Consider the following 13,164-nt stretch of genomic DNA (forward strand, 5'->3'; position numbering starts at 1 on the left):
ATGTGGTCTTGTTGAAGTAGGTGTGGCCTTGTTGGAGTAGGTGTGTCACTATGGGCATGGTCTTTAAGACCCTCTTCCTAGCTGCCTAGAAGGCAGTATTCTGTTAGCAGTCTTCCAATGAAGATGTAGAACTCTCAGCAACTCCTGTACCATGCCTGCCTGGATGCTGCCATGTTCTTGTCTTGATGATAATGGACTGAACCTTTGAACCTGTAAGCCAGCCCTAATTAAATGTTGTCCCCTTGGTCATGATGTCTGTTCACAGCAGTAAAATCCTAATTAAGATATCATTCCTTATTGAACTATTAAGTAAATATATATTTCTAATGTTAGCAGTAGATTCATAAAGAAAATAAAAGGGATTTAATTTTGTTTGGTGTCAAATAAAACATCTGATTAAAAACTAGAGGTTTAACTGTCTCATGAGAAGTACCAATATGAGGGTGTAGAGAACAGATGAAGTCCATGTACTACAGAAATGAAATGTGGCGGGTAATTTTCCCCTTCACTTTGCTTTATTAAGCAGGTATACCTTGGCCATAACCCTCCAGACTCTAGCAACAACTTGTTTTATCATTTCAAAAGTTAATACAAAAGAGCAAACATCAAATACTGGAGTGAAGTCAGGAGAGTAGGGAGCCAGCACGCCCTGAGGAGATGAGCCTTGAGAGTCAGGAATGTCAAATCCTTGGTTAAAGCAATCCACTCAATAAGTGAAGCCTTCAGGCTTGCATTGCTGCAGATTCAATTCCCTTTAGCTCAGCATGGCACAGTGTGATATGTTAAAAGGATGGGGACTTATATTTTCTTATTTTCCAAATTGTGAGTGGCAATGTGAGACTGTAAGAAACAAAGGTTAATTAAAATAGACTTCCCAAAAAAAACTTTACCATTCTTTTTATCCCCATATAATAGATAATAAATATGAAAATCTGAATTAAGTGGACAGGTGGAGATAGGTTTCCATTTAATCTATGCATTAATTTATCCAATTAGTGTTTATCAAATTTCTAGCATGTACCACTTGCTGCCTTTGACCTGAAGATACTTCACTGAGCATAAACTGATGTAGTCTATCTTCTTTTAGAGAACATAGAATATGGAGGGGTGGATCAAATGCATATACTAAGAATCTTCTTGTTATATGGTCTTCGTAAAATTGAATGATTTCAATGAGATCACTTAAATTCAAGCCAGCATCACTTGGTAAACAAATAAAAAATAATAAATTCTGTAAAGGAACTTGAAACTCCAGTGTGTTTTAACTAGATTAAGAGTAGGATGAAGAATATTGCTCACAAAGGTTGCAGCTTGTGCTTATATTGAGACAGAGAGAAAACATTTGAAATACAAAACATGAACAATGAAAACAGAAAACAAAAGCATGAAGCTAGGGATTCTAAAGCTTGGATTTGGGTCCTAAGCATAACTAAACAAGGCAGTTATCTTTAAAGGTATTGGGTCTTTCCCTAGTAATGAGAAAGAGATGTTGAAAGTTTTAGAATAGGCACATTTAAAAAAAATCAACTGCAAGTTTGGAAAGCTATGTCTTGTTAGTCATGAAGAACAGAGGAGAGCCAGACTGGATACAAGGATTTGGGCATAGTTTGTGCAATACTAGGCAGGAAATAGTGTTTTGTGTGAGACAGACATACATCATGAGTGGGAACGAGGAGAAATGCTGCACTGAAGAGCTCAGTCAGTGCATGCTGCTGCAGCAGTAGGGAAGTGGGGTGGGGCAGTGCACAGGGTCCTTGTTTGTGGGAATGGATGACATTTGAGATGTGCTCACCACTGTTTCTGAAAGGTCAAACGCTCAGTCCTTGAATGTGTGGGCAAAATAAAGCTGAAGCACATAGCACAAAATTACCTGCTGTGTCCTATCCTTTTATAAAATATTAACTCACATATTTGTAGAGTATTTCCACACAGTTCAGCATGCAAATTTTTTTCTTCACATGTTTTATGATGGGTTAGATTACAATTCTGGATTAGTTTTAAAAATCAATGCATTTCTTAATGAAGAAAAACTACAGACGAATTAACATTATTAGCTGCAAAACAATGACATTGGAATGTTAAATGCTGGTAATTGAGGAGAATGGTTCTGTAAATTTTTACGACTCTTTTTTTTAAAAGAAAATTTTAAATCAGTAATCAAAACAGTTCGTTGATCACCTATGATGTATAATGCATAAACATTGCATTTTCAACTTTTTAAAGTGTAGTTTCAATGTAGAACTAACTTTGAGTGGTTTATTAAGATAAGAAAGTGAAAGAAGAACTATTTGTTCCTATTTCTTCAGGGTACCAAACCCATTGCTTCATTTAACAAATATTTAAGTCTACTGTGTTGTCTTCTAGTTGCTGGAAGAGGGTGGATAAGGAGCTATCATTCTAGGCATCTGAGAGCTTTGTTATATCACTTTAATAACGGAGAATCTTGTGTCAGAAATATACAGCACATGTCTAGACAGAAACAAGAAATCCAATTTTGTTTAAGATGGAGATTTTTAACTAGACTTGGTATGGTATTTAGGTGTATCTTAGAGGGTGAGCAGGAGTCAGACAGAAAAAGAGAGAAGGCTACAGCTTTCTGTATAGAAGAAAGAGATGATGTGATGTAATGTGAACCTTGAGTCTTAGAACAACATAATAGAAATTTGGGTTTGTGTAATCAGCTGAAGATGGAATATGGAGAGCCAGCAAGGTGACCAGATGGAAGCAATAGCTAGTACTTAAGGAGATCACCTTAACAGGTAAATATGGAAAAAAGAAGAGTCAGAAGTGGGCTATTACTCAGTAATGAAAAGGAACCATGAAGCCACTAGAACATGTGAAAAGTGAAATGAATATTACAAAGTAAGAAAAATGATATGAAAAGGCCCATGATTTCAATCATAGATGTTTTGAGTAAGGGTAAAGCTGAAATGACCAGTTCTTTGCAATTTGTGTGTAGATGTGAGATTGTGAGTGAGAATAGACAGGTAGAACACAGGGGAGTTTTAGTTCTAGGACTCAAAACAGTAATGGTGGTCATATATCACTATGCTCTGATCCAAATTCATATAATACTCAACAGCATAACTGAACTCTACTGAAAACTGTGGATTTCAGTTACTATTAATATGGCAATATTGACTGAGTAGCAGTAGTGTTTGTATTCCACTAGTGTGAGATATTGATAATAGGACAAACTGGTAGAGTGGATGGGGTGGGGTAGTCACAAAGAGTTACATGACAACTCTAATTCCTGCTCAATTTGCCTGTAAACTTAAGGTTAATTGAAAAGTCTATTTATTCCAAACACATTTTTAAAACGACAATATGAGTCAAAGTGAGGAAGTTTGGGGTCTAGAGGCAGAGATATTTCAAACTCTGCATAAGTTCCCTGACTAACTTCTTAATGAACTTCACAGTGGGAAGTCTCTGTGGCTATGCATGAAGCAAAGATATATCTATTAACCATTCTCAAGAACTGTATTTGAAAGTCTAGGCTTGGGAAGCAAAAGCATACACTTTAGATAAGAGAAAAGTAGACCCCAGCTCTTAGACCAAATGCAGCTTATTGTTTACACATGCAAATGAAATTTTATTAGCAAATAGCCAAGTAATTTATATAAGTTCTTGGGATGGTGTTTTTGTTGTTTGTTTGTTTGTTTGGGTTTTTTTTTTGTTGTTTGTTTTGGATTTTTTGGTTTCCTCCGTGCTTAAGCAGTAACAATTGGAGCTGAACCTATAAACTTAACATACATTCAGCTTAGTACGTTCCATAAAAAAAGTTGCTGATCTTGTTGCCTTGTTGCTGTTCTAGACTGGTGCTAGCTACACATAACACACAGAGAATTCTCTCACTTTAAAAATAAAATACTTATACATGGAAATAATACTTATACATGGTATACATGACAATCTCTGAGAATAAAATGAAATTATTCCAACTGCGGCTAGATTGCCATGGGAATATTGTAGAATTAAGAAAAGATTCTAGAGACATTTTACAATTTCATCTGCAGTGGTGACAGTGTTCATATTGACTCATTAAGATAATCCAGTTATAGTGCAGACAACACAATAGCTTTCTCTACATATTTTATTATCTCAATTATCGACTTGACAATTAAATTGATAATAAGTTCATTTTAATTTCTATCAGTGAATATGCAGAGCCACAATTTCAATGAAATGTATAATTAAAGGTATTAACTATTACAAGAAAATCTGAACCATTTGTTTTCAGTTAACTAGAAACAACATTTAAAAACATACATGATATTTATCTCTCCAGCATTTTTATGCACTATTGAATATGGAAGTGAAAATGAAATGAAATTTAGTCAAAAATCTCTAATTAAACTCTGTGGACCATGTGGAAGACACAAAATAAACAGAAAGAGTTCTGGCAGAATACATGGAGAGAAACAATGGCAAAGGATGAGATAACTACATTATATAAATCTCTGAAACTGTCCAACAATTAAAGAAATTGATACAAGGCTTAAAAATATTCAGTATGTGTTCATATGTGAAAAATATTGTCAGGAGCCATAATGGGACAACCTAGCAGGTGATCTTCTTGAAATGGCCTGCTTCCGATTATTATATAATCTGAGTCAGGTTTGCCCTTATTAAGCAAGGATGTAAGGGACTCATTTTAGGAAAGATTCCTGCTATTAATATGCTTTTCCTGTTCTTATTAAATATACATAACACCTTCCAGTCCACTGCAGCACCGGGGTTCCTGGCCCGCTGAGACTCAGGACACCCATGAGGACCCACACAGGATCCCCCACAGGATCCTAAGACCTCTGGTGAGTGGAACACAGGGTCTGCTCCAAGCCAATCACACGGGACCTGAGACTGCATTAAGGAAGCAGATAACCCGGCCTGATCAGGGGCACAAGTCCCTTCCTGTTCCCTCCAGCAGTGGGGTTCCTTGTGCGCAGAGTTTCTGGACACCCCCAAGGTCCTCACAGGACCCTCCACAGGATCTTAAGACATCTGGTGAGTGGAACACAACTTCTGCTAGGAGGCAGGTTCGAACACCAGATATCTGGGCACCTTCCCTGCAAGAGAAGAGCAGGCCTGCAGAGAGTACTCTGACCACGGAAACCAAGGATAGAGCTAGTCTCTCAGGTCTGCTGATAGAGGCTAACATAATCACCTGAGAAACAAGCTCTAACCAGAGACAACTATAACAACTAGCTCCAGAGAATACCAGATGGTGAAAGGCAAATGTAAGAATCCTACTAACAGAAATCAAGACCACTCACCATCATCAGAACACAGCACTCCCACCCCACCTAGTCATGGGCAACCCAACACAACCGAAGAGCTAGACGCAGATTTAAAAGCATATCTCATGATGATGGTAGAGGACATCAAGAAGGAATTTAATAAATCACTTAAAGAAATACAGGAGAACACTGCTAAAGAGTTACAAGTCCTTAAAGAAAAACAGGAAAACACAAACAAACAGGTAGAAGTCCTTAAGGAAAAACAGGAAACCACATCCAAACAGGTGATGGAAATGAACAAAACCATACTAGCCCTAAAAAGGGAAGTAGACACAATAAAGAAAACCCAAAGTGAGGCAACGCTGGAGATAGAAACCCTAGGAAAGAAATCTGGAACCATAGATGCAAGCATCAGCAACAGAATACAAGAGATGGAAGAGAGAATCTCAGGTGCTGAAGATTCCATAGAGAACATCAGCACAACAATCAAAGAAAATACAAAACACAAAAGGATCCTAACTCAAAACATCCAGGAAATACAGGACACAATGAGAAGACCAAACCTACGGATAATAGGAGTTGATGAGAATGAAGATTTTCAACTTAAAGGGCCAGAGAATATCTTCAACAAAATTATACAAGAAAACTTCCCAAACCTAAAGAAAGGCATGCCCATGATCATACAAGAAACCTACAGAACTCCAAATAGACTGGACCAGAAAAGAAATTCCTCCCGACACACAAAAATCAGAACAACAAATGCACTAAATAAAAATAGACTATTAAAAGCAGTAAGGGAGAAAGGTCAAGTAACATATAAAGGCAGGCCTATCAGAATTACACCAGACTTTTCACCAGAGACTATGAAAGCCAGAAGAGCCTGGACAGATGTTATACAGACACTAAGAGAACACAAATTCCAGCCCAGGCTACTATACCCAGCCAAACTCTCAATTACCATACATGGAGAAAAAAAGTATTCCATGACAAAACCAAATTCACACATTATCTTTCCATGAAACCAGCCCTTCAAAAGATAATAACAGAAAAAAACCAATACAAGGACGGAAATCACGCCCTAGAAAAAGCAAAAAAGTAATCCCTCAACAAACCAAAAAGAAGACAGCCACAAGAACAGAATGCCAACTCTAACAACAAAAATAAAAGGAAGCAACAATTACTTTTCCTAAATGTCTTAATATCAATGGACTCAATTCCCCAATAAAAAGACATAGACTAACAGACTGGCTACACAAACAGGACCCAACATTCTGCTGCTTACAGGAAACCCATCTCAGGGAAAAAGACAGACACTACATCAGAGTGAAAGGCTGGAAACAATTTTCCAAGCAAATGATCTGAAGAAACAACCTGGAGTAGCCATTCTAATATCTAATAAAATTGACTTCCAACCCAAAGTTATCAAAAAAAAAACAAAAAAAAAAAAAAAACAAGAAGGGACACTTCATACTCATCAAAGGTAAAATCTTCCAAGAGGAACTCTCAATTCTGAATATCTATGCTCCAAATGCAAGGGCAGCCATATTCATTAAAGACACTTTAGTAAAGCTCAAAGCACACATTGCACCTCACACAATAATAGTGGGAGACTTCAACACACCACTTTCATCAATGGACAGATCGTGGAAACAGAAACTAAACAGGGACACAGTGAAACTAACAGAAGTTATGAAACAAAAGGGCTTAAAAGATATCTACAGAACATTTTATCCAAAAACAAAAGGATATACCTTATTCTCAGCACCTCATGGTACCTTCTCCAAAATTGACCATACAATTGGTCACAAAACAGGCCTCAACAGATACAAAAATATTGAAATTGTCCCATGTATCCTATCAGACAACCATGGACTAAGGCTGATCTTCAATAATAACATAAATAATGGAAAGCCAACATTCACGTGGAAACTGAACAACATTCTTCTCAATGATACCTTGGTCAAGGAAGGAATAAAGAAAGAAATTAAAGACTTTTTAGAGTTTAATGAAAATGAAGCCACAAGATACCCAAATCTATGGGACACAATGCAAGCATTTCTAAGAGGGAAACTCAGAGCTCTGAGTGCCTCCAAAAAGAAACTAGAGAGAGCACACACTAGCAACTTGACAACACAACTAAAAGCTCTAGAAAAAAAAGAAGAAAATTCACCCAAGAGGAGTAGAAGGCAGGAAATAATCAAACTCAGGGGCAAAATCAACCAAGGGGAAACAAGAAGAACTATTCAAAGAATTAACCAAAGAGGAGCTGGTTCTTTGAGAAAATCAACAAGATAGATACACCCTTACCCAGACTCACTAGAGGGCACAGGAAAAGGATCCTAATTAACAAAATCAGAAATGAAAAGGGAGACATAACAACAGATCCTGAAGAAATCCAAAACACCATCAGATCCTTCTATAAAAAGGCTATACTCAACAAAACTGGAAAACCTGGATGAAATGGACAAATTTCTAGACAGATACCAGGTACCAAAGTTAAATCAGGATCAAGTTAACGATCTAAACAGTCCTATATCCCCTAAAGAAATAGAAGCAGTCATTAATAGTCTCCCAGGCAAAAAAAGCCCCGGACCAGATGGGTTTAGTGCAGAGTTCTACCAGACCTTCAAAGAAGATCTACTTCCAGTTCTGCACAAACTATTCCACAAAATAGAAGTAGAAGGAACTCTACCCAAATCATTCTATGAAGCCACAATTACTCTGATACCTAAACCACAAAAGATCCAACAAAGATAGAGAACTTCAGACCAATTTCCCTTATGAATATTGATGCAAAAATACTCAATAAAATTCTCGCTAACTGAATCCAAGAACACATTAAAGCAATCATCCATCCTGACCAAGTAGGTTTTATTCCAGGGATGCAGGGATGGTTTAATATACGGAAATCCAACAAAGTAATCCATTATATAAACAAACTCAAAGAAAAAAAACCACATGATCATCTCCTTAGATTCGGAAAAAGCATTCCACAAGATCCAACACCCATTCGTGATAAAATTCTTGGAAAGGTCAGGAATTCAAGGCCCATACCTAAGCATGATAAACACAATCTACAGCAAACCAGTAGCCAACATCAAAGTAAATGGTGAGAAGCTTGAAGCAATCTCACTAAAATTAGGCACTAGACAAGGCTGCCCACTTTCTCCCTACCTATTCAACATAGTACTTGAAGTCCTAGCCAGAGCAATTCGACAACAAAAGGAGATCAAGGGGATACAAATTTGAAAAGAGGAAGTCAAAATATCACTTTTTGCAGATGATATGATAGTATATATGTGACCCTAAAAATTCCACCAGAGAACTCCTAAACCTGATAAACAGCTTCAGTGAAATAGCTGGATATAAAATTAACTCAAACAAGTCAATGGCCTTTCTCTACACAAAGAATAAAAAGGCTGAGAAAGAAATTAGGGAAACAACACCTTTCTCAATAGTTACAAATAATGTAAAATATCTTGGCATGACTCTAACTAAGGAAGTGAAAGATCTGTATGATAAAAACTTCAAGTCTCTGAAGAAAGAATTTAAAGAAGATCTCAGAAGATGGAAAGATCTCCCATGCTCTTGGATTGGCAGGATCAACATTGCAAAAATGGCTATCTTGCCAAAAGCAATCTACAGATTCAATGCAATCCCCATCAAAATTCCAACTCAATTCTTCAACGAATTAGAAAGAGCAATCTGCAAATTCATCTGGAATAACAAAAAACCTATGATAGGAAAAACTCTTCTCAAGGATAAAAGAACCTCTGGTGGAATCACCATGCCTGACCTAAAGCTTTACTACAGAGCAATTGTGATAAAAACTGCATGGTACTGGTATAGTGACAGACAAGTACACCAATGGAATAGAATTGAAGACCCAGAAATGAATCCACACACCTATGGTCACTTGATCTTCGACAAGGGAGCTAAAACCATCCAGTGGAAAAAAGACAGCATTTTCAACAAATGGTGCTGGCACAACTGGCGGTTATCATGTAGAAGAATTCGAATTGATCCATTCCTATCTCCTTGTACTAAGGTCAAATCTAAGTGGATCAAGGAGCTCCACATAAAACCAGAGACACCGAAACTAATAGAGGAGAAAGTGGGGAAAAGCCTCGAAGATATTGGCACAGGGGAAAAATTCCTGAATAGAACAGCAATGGCTTGTGCTGTAAGATTGAGAATTGACAAATGAGACCTCATGAAACTGCAAAACTTCTGCAAGGCAAAAGACACCGTCAATAAGACAAAAAGACCACCAACGGATTGGGAAAGGATCTTAACCTATCCTAAATCAGATAGGGGACTAATATCCAATAAATATAAAGAACTCAAGAAGGTGGTCTCCAGAAAATCCAATAACCCCATTAAAAAATGGGGCTCAGAGCTAAACAAGGAGCTGAGAAACACCTGAAAACAGGTTCAGCATCCTTAATCACCAGGGAAATGCAAATCAAAATAATTCCACCTCACACCAGTCAGAATGGCTAATTCAAAAATTCAGGTGACAGCAGATGCTAGCAAGGATGTGGAGAAAGAGGAACACTCCTCCATTGTTGGTGGAATTGCAAGCTTGTACAACTACTCTGGAAATCAGTCTGGCAGTTCCTCAGAAAATTGGACATGGTACTACCGGAGGATCCTGCAATACCTCTCCTGGGCATATATCCAGAAGATGTTCCAACTTGTAAGAAAGACACATGCTCCACTATGTTCATAGCAGCCTTATTTATAATAGCCAGAAGCTGGAAAGAACCCAGATGCCCCTCAACAGAGGAATGGATACAAAAATTGTGGTACATTTACACAATGGAGTACTACTCAGCTATTAAAAAGAATGAATTTATGGAATTCCTAGGCAAATGATTGGACCTGGAGGGCATCATCCTGAGTGAGGTAACACAATCACAAAAGAACTCAAATGATATGTACTCACTTAAAAGTGGATATTAGCCCAGAAACTTAGTATAGCGAGATATAAGATACAATTTGCAAAACACATGAAACTGAAGAAGAACGAAGACCAAAGGGGGGATACTTTCCCCCTTCTTAGAATTGAAAACAATCACCCATGGAAGGAGTTACAGAGACAAAGTTTGGAGCTGAGACAAAAGGATGGACCATCTAGAGCCTGCCATATCCAGGGATCCATCCCATAATTAGCCTCCAAACGATGACACCATTGCATACACTAGCAAGAATTTGCTGAAAGGATCCTGATATAGCTGTCTCTTGTGAGACTAGGCCGGGGCCTAGCAAACACAGAAGTGGATGCTCACAGTCAGCTATTGGATGGATCACAGGGCCCCTAATGGAGGAGCTAGAAAAAGTATCCAAGGAGCTAAAGAGATCTGCAACCCTGTAGGTGCAACATTATGAACTAACCAGTACCCCTGAGCTCTTGACTCTAGCTGCATATGTATCAAAAGATGGCCTAGTCAGCCATCATTGGAAAGAGAGGCCCATTGGACAAGCAAACATTATATGCCCCAGTACAGGGGAACACCAGGGCCAAAAAATGGGAATGGGTGGGTAGGGAAGTGTGGGGGGACTTTTGGGATAGCATTGGAAATGTAATTGAGGAAAACACGTAATAAAAAATATTAAAGAAATAAAAAAATATATATAACAATCACTAAGTAATAGCACACCCCTTAGGAGCAGGTCTCTACAGATCTATGAAGATGTACTATGTTGTAGTGATGTTATATAGACAAATAGATGACTTTGTAAGTCTTAATGATGATACTATAAGACTTCCTAAAATTAATCTGTGATTATTAAGCTCTTTTATAGTGGGGCTGCAATGAGGTTCTTTCTGATAGTCAAAACTACAATGAGAACTCTGCCAGTCTCCCAAGTGTCACCAGTTAATTTCTCTTAGATAGTAACCAGACTTTCTCCTATTCAGAACACATTCCAAGAGGTTATAAACAATTAACCAAAGGTCATAAAAAGGGAACTAATGATTTACTATAGGTGCTAGGACAGAAGATAAAATATTGACTGGGTTTATCTATACAAAACTTCAATAATAACTTATGGTTTTGAACCTTCAGTGAACCTGTGGAGCTCAGACAGGTGATGGATGTTTAGCCAGATAATTATTCCTAATGTATGTAAACATTCTCTGTTGTAAACTTCTATTTCAATTCATGATTTGAATTTGTGTTAACTTGTGATGAACTTTGTAACACGTGATCATGTATTCTGGAAGATATATACGTACTGAAGGCAAAGAGAAGAAAGAAGAATTTGTTTTCTTTTCCCCTGCCTAGGAGAATTTTTTTCCTTCAGAAGAATTTTTCCCTTACTAGGCTTTTTTCCTTTTCCCTACATAGGATCATTCTGCTTTTCCCTTTAGATAGCTTTCATACGAGACTTTTTACAACATAGTCATAAACTCTATAGTCACTTTTCTGACTGTCCTTTTTTTTTCCTGCGACTTCCAACTAGCAGGTTGAAAGTTAGAGCTGCACAGTTCCTGCTGAGATACTACAAAGGCTGTTTACTTAATCCTTTGCTGTTTTTAGAAAGAATGGCTAAGTGCAGTTTCTGGCCGAAGAGGAACACAGAAGTCAGGTCAGCTACAGTAACAAGTGACTTAAACTTAGATAAGTAAACTTTTTATTATACAACAACTCTAAAGATCTCTTAAGACAAAGTCTAACCCCAGAGTCTTGTAAGACAATCTTACCCTCCACTGATGTTCTTTCTCCTCTGCTACCTCGAGAAGAAACAATAAGAGAGAAGACCCCTGCTGCCCACCCCCACCAAATATCAGACTAGTTTTGATATAAATGAAGGTAGTAACACTATATATATATATATATATAGTGATAAATATATATATAATATATTTATCACAATATATGGGATCAATTGCCTCAATTTTAGAATAAGCCCTTCTTCCTTACTAGTAGAACCACATTTTCATTAGTGGCCCATGTTCCCTAACCCTGGAAGCCATCAGGACTTTTTTTAACATTAAGTTCACACTCATCATAGAACATACTCCAGTAGCTAGCAAAATGTGGTGATGTGTTTAGATCATTAAAATGAATGAAAACGTCTGTTGAGAAGCATCTTAGATAATATCTCCTTCCTTAAAAGAGAGCCTGCTCCCCTTTTCCCTTCCCATTCTACTTTGGGATGCTTCTCTGTATAAGAGAGTCTCTTAAAGGCAATCTCTCCGCATGAACTTGGAAGCATGTCAGAAACCAAGTTAGATTAAACTATGCCAGAATTATACTAATTTAAACCTTTTTTGCATGTTAATATAAGCTTATTTTATGTGTAGTAGTTTCCTCGGTTTGAAGGAACAGATATAAAAGAAAATCATTTATATGTGAGAATTTGACACGAAATGTGTCCTGTCTACAAGAAATGCAGGACCAAAGATGAGCAGACATGAAGGATATGGCCAACCAATGGCTGGCCAAATTGAGACCTATCCCATGGGGAAAAAAACAATTCCTGACACTATTAATGATACTCTGTTATTCTTACAGATCTTAGTATAACTGTCCTTTGAGATGCTCCATCCAATAGCTGATGGTAACAGATGCAGAGATCCAAAGCCCAGGGACTCCTATGGAAGGATTGAGGGACCCAAAGAGGATAGGGAAGCCACAGGAAGACTAACAGATTCAACTAACCTGGATCCTTAGGGGATCCTGGAGACTGAACCCAGGCCCTCTTGCACATATTTAGCAGAGTTGCAGTTTGTTCTCAAGTGGGTTCCCCAGCAGTTGGAGATGGAGCTGTCCCTGAATCTATTGCCTGTCTGTGGATCTCATTTCCCCAACCTTGTCTGGCCTCAATAGCAGAAGGTATTCATAGTCCTACAGAGACTTGATGTGCCAGGATGGGATGATGGGGGTGGGGAGGGTCCTCCTTCTCAAAGTAGAACAGG

General features: G+C 37.8%; 1 protein-coding gene and 1 long non-coding RNA gene across 5 annotated transcripts in view; one reads left to right on the top strand and one right to left on the bottom strand.

The window, feature by feature from the left end:
* The window catches only part of Fgf14 (fibroblast growth factor 14), a 703,246-nt gene that overhangs the window by 27,468 nt on the left and 662,614 nt on the right, over positions 1 to 13,164 (bottom strand). The window lies entirely within an intron of this gene.
* 1700024B18Rik (RIKEN cDNA 1700024B18 gene) overlaps positions 1 to 13,164 on the top strand; it is a 28,050-nt gene that overhangs the window by 14,274 nt on the left and 612 nt on the right. Inside the window, exon 3 of the long non-coding RNA NR_045479.1 lies at positions 11,783 to 11,831. This is a non-coding gene — a long non-coding RNA (RIKEN cDNA 1700024B18 gene). The remainder of the gene's footprint in view (positions 1 to 11,782; positions 11,832 to 13,164) is intronic.

Source organism: Mus musculus, chromosome 14 (assembly GCF_000001635.26).
Source record: "Mus musculus strain C57BL/6J chromosome 14, GRCm38.p6 C57BL/6J".
In the NCBI taxonomy this organism is placed as follows: domain Eukaryota; kingdom Metazoa; phylum Chordata; class Mammalia; order Rodentia; family Muridae; genus Mus; species Mus musculus.